The following is a 16129-nucleotide window of genomic DNA, read 5'->3' as shown; positions in this document are numbered from 1 at the left end:
TTATGTGGGGGCAGTCACCAGAAAATAATCGTTATGTGGGGGCAGTCACTAGAAAATAATCGTTATGTGGGGAGCAGTCACCAGAAAATAATCGTTATGTGGGGGCAGTCACCAGAAAATAATCATTATGTGGGGGCAGTCACCAGAAAATAATCATTATGTGGGGGCAGTCACCAGAAAATAATCGTTATGTGGGGGCAGTCACTAGAAAATAATCGTTATGTGGGGGCAGTCACCAGAAAATAATCGTTATGTGGGGGCAGTCACCAGAAAATAATCGTTATGTGGGGGCAGTCACCAGAAAATAATCGTTATGTGGGGGCAGTCACCAGAAAATGATCGTTATGTGGGGACAGTCACCAGAAAAAAATCGTTATGTGGGGGCAGTCACCAGAAAATAATCGTTATGTGGGGGCAGTCACCAGAAAATAATCGTTATGTGGGGGCAGTCACCAAAAAATAATCGTTATGTGGGGGCAGTCACCAGAAAATAATCGTTATGTAGGGGCAGTCACCAGAAAATAAACCTGTTCAAATAAAAAAAAATTCACTCACCTGGCCAGCCTCTGACGTGAGCTCCTCGACGTGCAACCAGCCTCCCTCGTGCAGCTCCTCCAGCGACGATCCTGCAGCGGAGCAGCCAGTTTCTCCCTCGCTTACAGGCAGAGTGCAGGGCTACGGAAAGATGGCGCCCGAAGCCCTGTGCTGGAGACACAAATAGTCTCTAGTGCAGGGCTTTGGCAGCCATCTTGCCGTAGCCCTGCTCTGCCTCCGGGAGCCAGTCCCCGCAGTGCGCTGCGGGGATTTCAACACCTGGGGGGTCCAGGCCCCCGGGCCCCTCCCCGCCTCTTTAGGAGGCGGGCTCGGTCGCCACGGCAACCCCTGCGACCGCGAACCCTACGCCCATGTCAGTTGGTGTGCTTTAGTGTGCGTTAGTATGCGTTAGTACGCGTTGGTACGCATTTTTTCCATAGCAGTGCATTGGGAAGAAGATTTCAGTTAAAACGCGTTAAAGAAAACCTGAACTGAAAATTAAAAGTAAAAATAAGCATACACAAGTCATACTTACCTTCCATGTAGTCTACTCCTCTGTGTCTTTCTCCTCACTCGCGTCCTGTTTGTTCACTGTGACCAAGGGAATTTTTCGTCCTCCATTTTGAAAATGGCCATTACCCATAACAGCTTTCTGGTCAGCACACAGTTAAACTGTAACATTGCCCACTTGAGCCATAGGGAAACGTGGACATTACCTGGTACATCAGTTTTCCTCTCCGCTATAACTGACAGCAACTGATATCTTATTGACAGCACCTGATATATTTCAGATCTGACAAAATATTGTCAGAATTGGAAGGGATTATTGTCAGAAGAAAATGGTGAGCTTCTGAGAGGAACTGATGGCAAGGTAACTATGTAATGCTCATTTGAAGTTACCTCATGTGTTTATTTAAAATATTTTTACTCAGTACAGGTTCTCTTTAAGTGTAAAAGAGGCCATAGGAAAACATGGGCATTACTTTGAAAATCAGTTTTCTTTCAGTTATAACTGAGAGCAACTGATTAAGTGTAATAGGGCCCTAAGTGTACCTGAACTTGCACTGAAGGCTAGTTCACAGTGCTCAGTTGTGTTGCAGAATAATTCTGCATGTCACCTCACTGCCCATACCATTCTATGGTTCTATTCACAGTACTGCATTGTAACTGATCCCGATATTCTAAGTCGCTGCATGCAGGCTTTACATTAAAGTCTATGTCCAGTCTCCATTGCAGTTCACACGCATTAAAATGCGTGTGTTATGCAACTGACCACTGCAACCTTAGCCATGCCATCATCACACTAAGTTTTTCTTTTTTTGTAATTCGGGCCTCATTCACAGTGGGACATTGCAGAGTTGTGTTATAAACTCTTATAATACAGCTTACCACACTGCAATGCTAATCCTATGGGACATTCACAGTGCAACGTTAGTGTTGCATTGTAACGTTTAGGCTGGATTCACAGTGGTCAGTAGCAGAACGCGCACCTTAAAATGACTGTGAACAGCAATGGAGACTGGACATACTGTAGACTTTAATACATAGCCTGCATGCAGCAAGTTAGAATAACGCAATCTATTACTGTGAACAGGCCCATAGAATTGTATGAGCAGTAAGTTGACATGCAGAATTTTTCTGCAACGCAACTGAGCACTGTGAACCTAGCCTAAGGATTATGGAAATGCACACATTACCAGGTACAGGAAAACATACTTTTCATTGCCTGTATGCTTTACTGTACCTACTGTATGGGACGGTAACCCATCGTTAATGTGTGTTACCACCTTTTTTATTGCATTATTTTGTAATGCTGCATTGTGACTTTAAGGTTACATTACAACGCAACGTCCCAATTTTTAATGCCATTACAAATTACCTTTCCATTTTACTCTGCAGCTGGATATGATTTTATGGATTTACAAAAGAATTCAAATTATGTTTTCTGGGGTGGGGGAGTGGGGGTTAAATTACTCAAATTCTTTTTTTTTTTTTTCTTCTTTTTTGGACCTTTTGATTTTCTACTGTGAATGTTTTATTTACAGAAGTATTTCACATCCAGAAGGATTTTAGAAGCCAAATGTATTTTTACACTTTTAAGTGCACATGCAGCCCATGTAGTTATAAATGCTGCTAATCATCTGCATTAAATTGCAGCCAGAAGGCACCTCATGTAATGAGCTCATTCACATTTAGGCCCCATTCACAGTGCTCAGGTGTGTTGCAGAATAGTTTTGCGCGTCAACTCCCTGCCCACAATTCTATGGGCCTGTTCACAGTACTGCATTGTAACTGATCATGCTACTCTAACTCACTGCATGCAGACTTTGTATTAAAGTCTATTTCCATTCTCCATAGCAGTTCACGCTCATTATAACGCATACGTTATGCAACTGACCACTGTGTGTAACGATCTTACCTGTCAGCGGCTCCAGCCACGTCGCAGCCAACCCTGGAAACGGAGCTTCGCAGGCGACTTCCTGCAGCGGCATCCACGGCTCCCCCCGGTCATGACTGAGCGCTCCTCCAGGCAAACGCGCGCGTCTTTGAGAGGTTCTTATACTCTCAGACACGCTTTGTGAAATGATTGTCAGCTGACATGATGCTTGGAGACTGCTTTTGGTCAGCTGATTTCTGTTCCCCTCTGGGGGTTGGTTTTTGCTTCTTTCTGCCTGTATTTAAAACCTCTTGCTGCAGTCTCTCGTTGCCCGTGATATCAATCAGTACGCTGGTTTTGCTGGGCACCTTATCACTCCGTGATAAACATATTGTATTTCAATGCAACTTTCATTATTGTATTTTAATGTGACTGCCAGACTGACTTAGATACGACCTTAGCTTTACTGACCACTCTCTCGCCTAGTCCTTTGTACTGCAGCCATCCGATCTAACGTGTATGACCTTAGCCTGTTACCAACTCCAATTCTGCCTAGTCCACTGTACTGCAGCCATCTGATCTATCGTGTATGACCTTAGCCTGTTACCGACTCTGATTCTGCCTAGCCCACTGTACTGCAGCCATCGAATCTAACGTGTATGACCCTAGCCTGTTTCCGACTCCGATTCTGCCTAGCCCACTGTACTGCAGCCATCTGAGATTGTGTATTAATCCACTTAGCACCTAGCATGACACTGTGAGCCTAGCCTTGAGGATTTTCAGGTGCAACAAAAACAAAAACCAGACAACCAACAGCAACTTTTTCTGTAAGGCTAGGTTCACAGTGCTCAGTTGCATTGCAGAAAAATACTGCATATCAACTTACTGCCCATACTACTCTATGGACTTGTTCACAGTTATGGATCACGTTATTCTAACTCGCTGCATGCAGGCTTTGCATTAAAGTCTATGCCCAGTCTCCATTGCAGTTCACACTCATTTTAACTTCTGCATTATGCAACTGACCACTGTGAATCCAGCGTAAAGGTTTGCAGTTTGTGTTAAAAAGAATTGTTTAGGACCTGCAAATTAGTGCATTTTCATAACTGAGCACACTTTTTGTGTGTAAATGCACAAAAACCGAGAACGCAAAGAAGGAAATGCAGTTTCAAGTATGACCCTTATCTTACACTTAAAACAAAGCTTTTTTTTTTGTTTTTATATTTTGAAGAGATAAACTTATGAACCGTTATCAATTTGATATGTTGACAATAGTCAAATAGTAAGGGATTCAGTGGTCCATTAACAATAAGAAATATAATGCCCCCATATTTACAATACACTAAAATACATTTGCTGGTGTCTTATCATCTACAATATAACATCACAGAAATGGATTGGTGTCAGTAGAAATCATTTAGTTAGTTACCCATGGGACATATCAAAATGTAATGTCTAAGGATTCAACTCTTATGAAGCGCAGAATACTTTTCTGCCAGTCAAAGCCAGTATGCCCAGGCGCAGGGCCGGTTCAAGTAACAATGGGGCCCTAGGGCAAAATTAGCCTGGGGGCCCCCCAACAGACACCCCCGACCAAAAATCATCATTAGAGGCCCTTTGTTGCAGCCAAATGTCCCTCCTAGGCCCCTGAGCTGGCTGCTGACCCTCCCCCAATTACCTCCCAACTTAACAGACTCTGCAGAGTCCCTGGGGAGCAACAGCTAAGATGGGGAGGGACACCTTGGGGGCCCCTACAGGCTCTGGGGCCCTGGGGAAATTGCCTATTTTTTTCCTATGGTAGCTCCGGCCCTGCCCAGGCGCAGAGCCATGGAAGCGTGACAACTAACGTGGCTTCTACCAGGCAAATTACAAGGCGGAAGAGGACGGCGTGGGAGCAATCGGTGCGGAGGGGGCTGGAGGAAGCCCCAGGTTTGTATAAACTTTTATATTGTTACATCTCAGGTAAACTTTAAATTAGGTGATATAACCCTCCCGGGCGATAAAGAATTCGCTTTGGTGATATAATCACCCAGCGAGTTCTTTACATCTTATCCAACTTCAGTTTTCATGCTGCAGGGAAGCATGCTTCCCGCCAGACATGAGCAGTAGCTTAGACCTGCAAAAAGCAGGTCTAAACATGCTAATGCATGTCTTGGTGACTGATTCTGGGGGTCTATTTTAATAAGAAAACCCCCAGAACTCCCCGTAGGTCTGTCTGTCCTTGCCCGAAGCCCCCCAGCTGAGGCGGGCACCCCCGACCAATTTACCTGCATATGCCAAACACCCGCCACTGCTCACTGCAAGTCCCGCTTGAATTGTTGCCCCTACTGCAGGTGCAGTGTAAGCATCTAATCACTGTACTGCCTCTTCTTCTTTTTTTTTCTTTTTGTCAAATATTGTATATATTTTGGGAAGCTCTTGGCTGGAATAGTACAATTTTAAGAGGACAGTACCTCAATATATCAAAGCATTGGAATTTGATAACTATCTTGCAGAAAGATTTTATCCTTTGGTTTTGGATTTCATCATGATTACAGGTCAAGACTTATCATAAATATGATTCTCTTCTGTAAAACCTAACAATTTCCCTTACGCAGATATATTTATCATTCATTTAATGTCTTCATCTGCTTCATGTTCACAATATGTAGGCCATGATAAATTGTGCGGCGTATAGTAATAGTTGAAGGTGTTAGTGCTGTAATGCAATAAATGTATGAAATATTTGGCATTGGACTATTGTGTGTAGGTTTTTATAAGTGTTCTGGTTTATTTGTTTTCTCTGTTCAGGCATAGACCACATACTGTATACAGCTTCAGGTTATTTACTGTCGTGTATAGCGACAGTTGGGCTGTTTAGCAAGTAATCAGGAAATAGCACTGTAGTGTACTTATTGTATCATATATTTGTATTGGTTGGTTGATATACGCTGTCTGTGTACTTTGATCTTTTTTAGTCATTTGTACACACACACACACACACACACACACACACACACACACACACACACACACACACACACACACACACACACACACACACACCACACACACCCCACACCCCACACACACCCCACACACGCCCCCCCCCCCCCCACACACACATAGTGTTGGGCGAACATCTAGATGTTCGGGTTCGGGCCGAACAGGCCGAACATGGCCGCGATGTTCGGGTGTTCGACCCGAACTCCGAACATAATGGAAGTCAATGGGGACCCGAACTTTTGTGCTTTGTAAAGCCTCCTTACATGCTACATACCCCAAATTTACAGGGTATGTGCACCTTGGGAGTGGGTACAAGAGGGAAAAAATTTTTAGCAAAAAGAGCTTATAGTTTTTGAGAAAATCGATTTTAAAGTTTCAAAGGGAAAACTGTCTTTTAAATGCGGGAAATGTCTGTTTTCTTTGCACAGGTAACATGCTTTTTGTCGGCATGCAGTCATAAATGTAATACATATAAGAGGTTCCAGGAAAAGGGACCGGTAACGCTAACCCAGCAGCAGCACACGTGATGGAACAAGAGGAGGGTGGCGCAGGAGGAGAAGGCCACGCTTTGAGACACAACAACCCAGGCCTTGCATGAGGTCAAGAAGCGTGCAGATAGCAATTTGCATTTTGTCGCCATGCAGTCATAAATGTAATACAGATGAGAGGTTCAATAAACAGGGACCGGAAACGCTAACCCATCACAGATGTTCATTGTTCATGTTACTTGGTTGGGGTCCGGGAGTGTTGCGTAGTCGTTTCCAATCCAGGATTGATTCATTTTAATTTGAGTCAGACGGTCTGCATTTTCTGTGGAGAGGTGGATACGCCGCCGATCTGTGACGATGCCTCCGGCAGCACTGAAACAGCGTTCCGACATAACGCTGGCTGCCGGGCAAGCCAGCACCTCTATTGCGTACATTGCCAGTTTGTGCCAGGTGTCTAGCTTCGATACCCAATAGTTGAAGGGTGCAGATGGATTGTTCAACACAGCTACGCCATCTGACATGTAGTCCTTGACCATCTTCTCCAGGCGATCGGTGTTGGAGGTGGATCTGCACGCTTGCTGTTCTGTGTGCTGCTGCATGGGTGTCAGAAAATTTTCCCACTCCAAGGACACTGCCGATACCATTCCCTTTTGGGCACTAGCTGCGGCTTGTGTTGTTTGCTGCCCTCCTGGTCGTCCTGGGTTTGCGGAAGTCAGTCTGTCGGCGTACAACTGGCTAGAGGAGGGGGAGGATGTCAATCTCCTCTCTAAAGTCTCCACAAGGGCCTGCTGGTATTCTTCCATTTTGACCTGTCTGGCTCTTTCTTCAAGCAGTTTTGGAACATTGTGTTTGTACCGTGGATCCAGAAGGGTATAAACCCAGTAATTGGTGTTGTCCAGAATGCGCACAATGCGTGGGTCGCGTTCAATGCAGTCCAAGGCCAAAGAGGTCATAGCCTAGGGTCACAAAACCTGTTTATTGGGCAATTTCAATGGTGGCGAGTCTGACGTACATAAATCGCAGCAATGGCCGTTAGCAACGTCTGAATCTCACGAAATGTCTCATGCAGGTAGAAGACATATTGTTAGACTTGGGCTCCAAAGATGGGTTCCCTACATCTCTGCAAACCAGAGTTACAGGGCTCCAAATTTGGTAAAATCCCCCATAGGCTTTCATTGGGCCTCCTATTTACAGTTCCAAAATCTCACATCTTTTCAAAGGGCAATTACTCAGCAGTGGCAAATTTTCTAGCATTGTAGGGACCCTTAGGGGGAACATGACTGGTGAGTTTCGGGCCCCTAGGCCGAAGAGGTCATAGCCTAGGGTCACAAAAACCTGTTTATTGGGGCTATTTCAATGGTAGTGATGGTGACGTACATAAATCGCAGCAATGGCCGTTAGCAAAGTCTGAATCTCACGAAATGTCTCATGCAGGTAGAAGACATATTGTTAGACTTGGATTCCAAAGATGGGGTCCCTACATCTCTGCAAACCAGAGTTACAGGGGTCCAAAATTGGTAAAATCCCCCATAGGATTTCATTGGCTCCCTATTTCACTTTCCAAAATCTCACAGCTTTTCAAAGGGCAATGGCTCAGCAGTACCAAATTTTCTAGCATTGTAGGGACCCTTAGGGGGAACATGACTGGTGAGTTTCGGGCCCCTAGGCCGAAGAGGTCATAGCCTAGGGTCACAAAAACCTGTTTATTGGGGCTATTTCAATGGTAGTGATGGTGACGTACATAAATCGCAGCAATGGCCGTTAGCAAAGTCTGAATCTCACGAAATGTCTCATGCAGGTAGAAGACATATTGTTAGACTTGGATTCCAAAGATGGGGTCCCTACATCTCTGCAAACCAGAGTTACAGGGGTCCAAAATTGGTAAAATCCCCCATAGGATTTCATTGGCTCCCTATTTCACTTTCCAAAATCTCACATCTTTTCAAAGGGCAATTACTCAGCAGTGGCAAATTTTCTAGCATTGTAGGGACCCTTAGGGGGAACATGACTGGTGAGTTTCGGGCCCCTAGGCCAAAGAGGTCATAGCCTAGGGTCACAAAAACCTGTTTATTGGGGCTATTTCAATGGTAGTGATGGTGACGTACATAAATCGCAGCAATGGCCGTTAGCAAAGTCTGAATCTCACGAAATGTCTCATGCAGGTAGAAGACATATTGTTAGACTTGGATTCCAAAGATGGGGTCCCTACATCTCTGCAAACCAGAGTTACAGGGGTCCAAAATTGGTAAAATCCCCCATAGGATTTCATTGGCTCCCTATTTCACTTTCCAAAATCTCACATCTTTTCAAAGGGCAATGGCTCAGCAGTACCAAATTTTCTAGCATTGTAGGGACCCTTAGGGGGAACATGACTGGTGAGTTTCGGGCCCCTAGGCCGAAGAGGTCATAGCCTAGGGTCACAAAAACCTGTTTATTGGGGCTATTTCAATGGTAGTGATGGTGACGTACATAAATCGCAGCAATGGCCGTTAGCAAAGTCTGAATCTCACGAAATGTCTCATGCAGGTAGAAGACATATTGTTAGACTTGGATTCCAAAGATGGGGTCCCTACATCTCTGCAAACCAGAGTTACAGGGGTCCAAAATTGGTAAAATCCCCCATAGGATTTCATTGGCTCCCTATTTCACTTTCCAAAATCTCACATCTTTTCAAAGGGCAATGGCTCAGCAGTACCAAATTTTCTAGCATTGTAGGGACCCTTAGGGGGAACATGACTGGTGAGTTTCGGGCCCCTAGGCCGAAGAGGTCATAGCCTAGGGTCACAAAAACCTGTTTATTGGGGCTATTTCAATGGTAGTGATGGTGACGTACATAAATCGCAGCAATGGCCGTTAGCAAAGTCTGAATCTCACGAAATGTCTCATGCAGGTAGAAGACATATTGTTAGACTTGGATTCCAAAGATGGGGTCCCTACATCTCTGCAAACCAGAGTTACAGGGGTCCAAAATTGGTAAAATCCCCCATAGGATTTCATTGGCTCCCTATTTCACTTTCCAAAATCTCACATCTTTTCAAAGGGCAATTACTCAGCAGTGGCAAATTTTCTAGCATTGTAGGGACCCTTAGGGGGAACATGACTGGTGAGTTTCGGGCCCCTAGGCCAAAGAGGTCATAGCCTAGGGTCACAAAAACCTGTTTATTGGGGCTATTTCAATGGTAGTGATGGTGACGTACATAAATCGCAGCAATGGCCGTTAGCAAAGTCTGAATCTCACGAAATGTCTCATGCAGGTAGAAGACATATTGTTAGACTTGGATTCCAAAGATGGGGTCCCTACATCTCTGCAAACCAGAGTTACAGGGGTCCAAAATTGGTAAAATCCCCCATAGGATTTCATTGGCTCCCTATTTCACTTTCCAAAATCTCACATCTTTTCAAAGGGCAATTACTCAGCAGTGGCAAATTTTCTAGCATTGTGGGGACCCTTAGGGGGAACATGACTGGTGAGTTTCGGGCCCCTAGGCCGAAGAGGTCATAGCCTAGGGTCACAAAAACCTGTTTATTGGGGCTATTTCAATGGTAGTGATGGTGACGTACATAAATCGCAGCAATGGCCGTTAGCAAAGTCTGAATCTCACGAAATGTCTCATGCAGGTAGAAGACATATTGTTAGACTTGGATTCCACAGATGGGGTCCCTACATCTCTGCAAACCAGAGTTACAGGGGTCCAAAATTGGTAAAATCCCCCATAGGATTTTATTGGCTCCCTATTTCACTTTCCAAAATCTCACATCTTTTCAAAGGGCAATGGCTCAGCAGTACCAAATTTTCTAGCATTGTAGGGACCCTTAGGGGGAACATGACTGGTGAGTTTCGGGCCCCTAGGCCGAAGAGGTCATAGCCTAGGGTCACAAAAACCTGTTTATTGGGGCTATTTCAATGGTAGTGATGGTGACGTACATAAATCGCAGCAATGGCCGTTAGCAAAGTCTGAATCTCACGAAATGTCTCATGCAGGTAGAAGACATATTGTTAGACTTGGATTCCAACGATGGGGTCCCTACATCTCTGCAAACCAGAGTTACAGGGGTCCAAAATTGGTAAAATCCCCCATAGGATTTCATTGGCTCCCTATTTCACTTTCCAAAATCTCACATCTTTTCAAAGGGCAATGGCTCAGCAGTACCAAATTTTCTAGCATTGTAGGGACCCTTAAGGGGAACATGACTGGTGAGTTTCGGGCCCCTAGGCCGAAGAGGTCATAGCCTAGGGTCACAAAAACCTGTTTATTGGGGCTATTTCAATGGTAGCGATGGTGACGTACATAAATCGCAGCAATGGCCGTTAGCAAAGTCTGAATCTCACGAAATGTCTCATGCAGGTAGAAGACATATTGTTAGACTTGGATTCCAAAGATGGGGTCCCTACATCTCTGCAAACCAGAGTTACAGGGGTCCAAAATTGGTAAAATCCCCCATAGGATTTCATTGGCTCCCTATTTCACTTTCCAAAATCTCACATCTTTTCAAAGGGCAATGGCTCAGCAGTACCAAATTTTCTAGCATTGTAGGGACCCTTAGGGGGAACATGACTGGTGAGTTTCGGGCCCCTAGGCCGAAGAGGTCATAGCCTAGGGTCACAAAAACCTGTTTATTTGGGCTATTTCAATGGTAGTGATGGTGGCGTACATAAATCTCAGCCATGGCCGTTAGCAACGTCTGAATCTCACGAAATGTCTCATGCAGGTAGAAGACATATTGTTAGACTTGGATTCCAAAGATGGGGTCCCTACATCTCTGCAAACCAGAGTTACAGGGGTCCAAAATTGGTAAAATCCCCCATAGGCTTTCATTGGGCCTCCTATATACCGTTCCAAAATCTCACACCATTTCAAAGGGCAATGGCTCAGCAGTGGCAAAACTCACCAGTCATGATCCCCCTAAGGGTCCCTACAATGCTAGAAAATTTGGTACTGCTGAGCCATTGCCCTTTGAAAAGATGTGAGATTTTGGAAAGTGAAATAGGGAGCCAATGAAATCCTATGGGGGATTTTACCAATTTTGGACCCCTGTAACTCTGGTTTGCAGAGATGTAGGGACCCCATCTTTGGAATCCAAGTCTAACAATATGTCTTCTACCTGCATGAGACATTTCGTGAGATTCAGACTTTGCTAACGGCCATTGCTGTGATTTATGTACGTCACCATCACTACCATTGAAATAGCCCCAATAAACAGGTTTTTGTGACCCTAGGCTATGACCTCTTCGGCCTAGGAGCCCGAAACTCACCAGTCATGTTCCCCCTAAGGGTCCCTACAATACTAGAAAATTTGGTACTGCTGAGCCATTGCCCTTTGAAAAGATGTGAGATTTTGGAAAGTGAAATAGGGAGCCAATGAAATCCTATGGGGGATTTTACCAATTTTGGACCCCTGTAACTCTGGTTTGCAGAGATGTAGGGACCCCATCTTTGGAATCCAAGTCTAACCATATGTCTTCTACCTGCATGAGACATTTCGTGAGATTCAGACTTTGCTAACGGCCATTGCTGCGATTTATGTACGTCACCATCACTACCATTGAAATAGCCCCAATAAACAGGTTTTTGTGACCCTAGGCTATGACCTCTTCGGCCTAGGGGCCCGAAACTCACCAGTCATGTTCCCCCTAAGGGTCCCTACAATGCTAGAAAATTTGGTACTGCTGAGCCATTGCCCTTTGAAAAGATGTGAGATTTTGGAAAGTGAAATAGGGAGCCAATGAAATCCTATGGGGGATTTTACCAATTTTGGACCCCTGTAACTCTGGTTTGCAGAGATGTAGGGACCCCATCTTTGGAATCCAAGTCTAACAATATGTCTTCTACCTGCATGAGACATTTCGTGAGATTCAGACTTTGCTAACGGCCATTGCTGCGATTTATGTACGTCACCATCACTACCATTGAAATAGCCCCAATAAACAGGTTTTTGTGACCCTAGGCTATGACCTCTTCGGCCTAGGGGCCCGAAACTCACCAGTCATGTTCCCCCTAAGGGTCCCTACAATGCTAGAAAATTTGGTACTGCTGAGCCATTGCCCTTTGAAAAGATGTGAGATTTTGGAACTGTAAATAGGAGGCCCAATGAAAGCCTATGGGGGATTTTACCAAATTTGGAGCCCTGTAACTCTGGTTTGCAGAGATGTAGGGAACCCATCTTTGGAGCCCAAGTCTAACAATATGTCTTCTACCTGCATGAGACATTTCGTGAGATTTAGACGTTGCTAACGGCCATTGCTGCGATTTATGTACGTCAGACTCGCTACCATTGAAATTGCCCAATAAACAGGTTTTGTGACCCTAGGCTATGACCTCTTCGGCCTAGGACTGCATTGAACAAGACCCACGCATTGTGCGCATTCTGGACAACACCATTTACTGGGTTTATACCCTTCTGGATCCACGGTACAAACACAATGTTCCAAAACTGCTTGAAGAAAGAGCCAGACAGGTCAAAATGGAAGAATACCAGCAGGCCCTTGTGGAGACTTTAGAGAGGAGATTGACATCCTCCCCCTCCTCTAGCCAGTTGTACGCCGACAGACTGACTTCCGCAAACCCAGGACGACCAGGAGGGCAGCAAACAACACAAGCCGCAGCTAGTGCCCAAAAGGGAATGGTATCGGCAGTGTCCTTGGAGTGGGAAAATTTTCTGACACCCATGCAGCAGCACACAGAACAGCAAGCGTGCAGATCCACCTCCAACACCGATCGCCTGGAGAAGATGGTCAAGGACTACATGTCAGATGGCGTAGCTGTGTTGAACAATCCATCTGCACCCTTCAACTATTGGGTATCGAAGCTAGACACCTGGCACAAACTGGCAATGTACGCAATAGAGGTGCTGGCTTGCCCGGCAGCCAGCGTTATGTCGGAACGCTGTTTCAGTGCTGCCGGAGGCATCGTCACAGATCGGCGGCGTATCCGCCTCTCCACAGAAAATGCAGACCGTCTGACTCAAATTAAAATGAATCAATCCTGGATTGGAAACGACTACGCAACACTCCCGGACCCCAACCAAGTAACATGAACAATGAACATCTGTGATGGGTTAGCGTTTCCGGTCCCTGTTTATTGAACCTCTCATCTGTATTACATTTATGACTGCATGGCGACAAAATGCAAATTGCTATCCGCACGCTTCTTGTCCTCATGCAAGGCCTGGGTTGTTGTGTCTCAAAGCGTGGCCTTCTCCTCCTGCGCCACCCTCCTCTTGTTCCATCACGTGTGCTGCTGCTGGGTTAGCGTTACCGGTCCCTTTTCCTGGAACCTCTTATATGTATTACATTTATGACTGCATGCCGACAAAAAGCATGTTACCTGTGCAAAGAAAACAGACATTTCCCGCATTTAAAAGACAGTTTTCCCTTTGAAACTTTAAAATCGATTTTCTCAAAAACTATAAGCTCTTTTTGCTAAAAAATTTTTTCCTCTTGTACCCACTCCCAAGGTGCACATACCCTGTAAATTTGGGGTATGTAGCATGTAAGGAGGCTTTACAAAGCACGAAAGTTCGGGTCCCCATTGACTTCCATTATGTTCGGAGTTCGGCCATGTTCGGCCCGAACCCGAACATCTAGATGTTCGCCCAACACTACACGTGACCCGTTCGGCCAATCACAGCGCTAGCCGAACGTTCGGGTAACGTTCGGCCATGCGCTCTTAGTTCGGCCATATGGCCGAACAGTTTGGCCGAACACCATCAGGTGTTCGGCCGAACCCGAACATCACCCGAACAGGGTGATGTTCTGCAGAACCCGAACAGTGGCGAACACTGTTCGCCCAACACTACCCACACACACACACACACACACCCACAGGAAAAGAGAACTTAATGTTTACAAAAGCTTGAATCTGTACATCTATTCAATTAGCCAATAAAAGGAAGGCATCACCTGCTACATCATCTACTTCCTACTCTTTCATAGCTTATAAATAAACAACTGAATATAAACTAAAAGTGAATTACATACATTTAATGAACAGTATTAACATTATTACATACTGTATGCAGTATATATTTTTTCTCCATCTGCTCATCTAATTTTATTAAAGGCAGTGGCGTAGCTAAGGAGCTGTGGACCCCGATGCAAGTTTTACAATGGGGCCCCCCAAGCAGTCTATACATAACAATTGATACGGCGTACCAAAACCTGCCAATGGCAACTACAGTGTCAGAGGTGCAAGAAGAGGATGGGGAACAGTTTGTTCATGATTACCACTATTCAAAGTATCTATAGAAGTGATTATTATGAGCACAGGACCAATAGAGAGCTAATACTACAGTTGAGGGCGGGCCCCTCTGGCCCAAGGGCCCTGATGTGGTCACAACCTCTGCAACCCCTATTGCTACACCCTTGATTAAAGGTGAGCATCTCTACCGGGTAACATAAGCATATTTTCAGCTTCCCTATTCTGTTGTGTGGGCATGGGGTATCAGATTTAATCATGCATTTTGAAATCCCTCGTACCCTTTCCTAGCCCTGCTTCCACCCAACTAATCTAACCTTAACTCACTCCATTGTCCTCCACTGAAGGTTGAACACTGACTAACTTCTATTGGTGTGTCTAGCACTAGCAATCAACTCTGACCACTCTCCACTGTCCTACTAACAGTCTAAGTTTGAACTTAAGCATTTCACCTCCTCATTTTCAAAAGCCTGAATGAATGTTTCCTTTAAAGAGAAACTCAGACCAAGAATTGAACTTCATCCCAATCAGTAGCTGATACCCCCTTTTACATGAGAAATCTATTCCTTTTCACAAACAGACCATCAGGGGGCTCTGTATGGCTGATATTGTGGTGAAACCCCTCCCACAAAGAAATTCGGAGTACGTACTCTTGGCAGTTTCCTGTCTGTGAACCCTGTTGCATTGTGGGAAATAACTGTTTACAGCTGTTTTCAACTGCCAAAACAGCAAGCAGCAGCTACATCACTTGCCAGCAGTAAAAGTGTCCCCATGTGATAAATGTCAGAATATAAATCAGGGATTTAAAATATTTTACAATGGGCAAACACTAACTAAATCATTTATACATAATTATTGTAAAAATTAAGCACTTTTTATTACATTATTTTCACTCGAGTTCCTCTTTAATTTTAACACTAACCTATATTCTTTGAGTGGTACTTAACCCTAATTTATGTCCCGATCCATCATTTCACCTAATCTGAGTAATCTCCCACACTGAACCTTTTTCCCAAAGCTAAATGACAAATATAGCCTAACCCTAAACTTGTCTGGTGTTTAACCATATCTCTTTATCATTCCCCCCCCCCCCCCTCAGACTATGAATGCCCCCAAAAATATGATATTTCCCTGTTAGGGTAAAAAGTCCTGATATTTCTACTCCCGTGATCTGTGTTGTGATAAACATTACTGTATATATCTGCTTCATTGGGGACCAAGGGACACAGGCTTTCACCCACCAATGGTCCCCAGAGCACAGAGTGAGAATCATGGTTTTAAAATATAGCTTACAGCTGCTTCACGGTCATGAAAAAAAAATTCAGCTACAGAGTACTTAAGCAAAAATACTGAATGGAAAATGTGCCTATTGAAGTGAAGTATGATCATAAAAATGTTATCACTATGGAAAATATTCTTAATTAATTGCAGGTCTTAAATGTATTCAAGATTCCTCAACTCTGAAATGCTTCTTGATTAAAACTGTCCTTTCTAAATGCACTTTAATTATACACAACACATGACAATAGTTATCTCTTGCTGGAGTGTTC

General features: G+C 44.6%; 1 protein-coding gene across 1 annotated transcript in view; it reads left to right on the top strand.

Annotated features, from left to right (window-relative positions):
- CPED1 (cadherin like and PC-esterase domain containing 1) overlaps positions 1 to 16129 on the top strand; it is a 344542-nt gene that overhangs the window by 202127 nt on the left and 126286 nt on the right. The window lies entirely within an intron of this gene.

Source organism: Hyperolius riggenbachi, chromosome 3 (assembly GCF_040937935.1).
Source record: "Hyperolius riggenbachi isolate aHypRig1 chromosome 3, aHypRig1.pri, whole genome shotgun sequence".
NCBI lineage: Eukaryota > Metazoa > Chordata > Amphibia > Anura > Hyperoliidae > Hyperolius > Hyperolius riggenbachi.
Note: the sequence above shows the minus strand (reverse complement) of the source record. Positions and strands in the feature narration are given on the sequence as shown.